Source organism: Mandrillus leucophaeus, unplaced genomic scaffold (assembly GCF_000951045.1).
Source record: "Mandrillus leucophaeus isolate KB7577 unplaced genomic scaffold, Mleu.le_1.0 Scaffold1023, whole genome shotgun sequence".
Taxonomy (NCBI): domain Eukaryota; kingdom Metazoa; phylum Chordata; class Mammalia; order Primates; family Cercopithecidae; genus Mandrillus; species Mandrillus leucophaeus.
The window spans coordinates 241226-242643 of NW_012098355.1; the positions used below are offsets into that span (position 1 = coordinate 241226).

The 1418-nt window shown below is 39.9% G+C and overlaps 1 pseudogene; it reads left to right on the plus strand.

The window, feature by feature from the left end:
- The first annotated feature begins 259 nt into the window (after nucleotides 1-259).
- LOC105537437 lies at nucleotides 260-1101 on the plus strand (annotated as a pseudogene).
- Nucleotides 1102-1418: the final 317 nt, after the last annotated feature.

The window sequence follows — 1418 nt, forward strand, 5'->3', positions numbered from 1 at the left end:
ATAACACTATTTCAGTCAAGCCCTTTAAATAAATATATAACTATATATTTTATACATAGATATATTTTAGAGAGTGAATTTATCAATTTCACTCTCTGTATAGCACTCATAGTTCTAATTAAGGAATAATTAGTATATAAAGAATAATCCAAATAATAAAAGCTAATATATAGAGAGCACTCATCTATGAGAACTAAAAATAATCAAGTCCCAATATGCCACTTCAGGTTTTCTGTTTAAAATGACATTTTCCTGGTAGCGCGCAAGCCAGGAAACTTCTGAGAGACCTAGCGCTCCACTCTGGATCTTGGTAGCCAGGTCCAGGCACTTCAATTAACTTCCAGAAGATGGCAGACCCTCCAGGAACACCAGAGTGAGAAACTGATCTCTGACAACAGAGTGAGAGTTCAAATATTGTTTGTAGCAGACACTGTGAATGAAGCACTTGAGGTTGCCAAGAGACTAAAAGCAAAATAAATTGTTTTAATTAAAAGCCCAGATCTTAGCCGGAGGAAAAGGAAAGGGTGTCTTCAATTGTGGTTTGAAAGGAGGTGTTCACTTAACAAAAGAACCTAAAGTTGTGGGAAAGCTGGCTAAACATGATTGGGTATGTTTGGGGCAATAAACCAAACTCCAAAAGAAGATGTGAAAGTTAATAAGCTGATGGTTAGTGAAACCTTGGACACTTCCAGAAAAACTTACCTGGTGATTCTGATGGACAGGTCCTGCAATGGCCCCATGCTGGTGGGCAGGCCCCAGGGGCCATTGACATTGAAGAGGTGGATGCTTCAAATTCAGAATTTATTTTTAAAGAGAAAATTTTTCAAGGGATAAAGGACAGCTGAGTTCAGAGTTCAGCAGATGACAGAAAATCTAGGCTTCCTTGGGTCTTTGAAAAATCAGGTTGCAGATCAAATTAAGAAACTGTATAATCTCTTCCTAAAAATTGATGCTACTCAGGTGATAGTGAATCCCTCTGGTGAAATTTGAGAAAGACAAGCTGTCTGCTTTAATGCCACTGTAAACTTTCATGACAATGCAGGATTCTGACAACAGGACATATCTGCTATGGATGACAAATCGGAGAATGAGCCTGATATGGTTTGGTTCTGTGACTTCACCCAAATCTTATCTTAAATTGTGATCCCCACATGTCAAGGAAGGGACTTGGTGGGAGGTGATTGAATCGTGGGGTGGGGGGGCTGCCCCATGCTGTTTTGTGATAGTGAGTGAGTTCTCGCGAGATCTGATGACTTAAAAGTGTGGCACTTCCTCCTTCTTTCTCTCTTGCCACAATATAAGAAATGCCTTGCTTCCCCTTCACCTACTGACATGATTGTCAGTTTCCTGAGGCCTCCCCAGCTATGCAGAACTATAAACCTCTTTCCTTTCTGTCTTTTATAAATTACCCTGTCTCA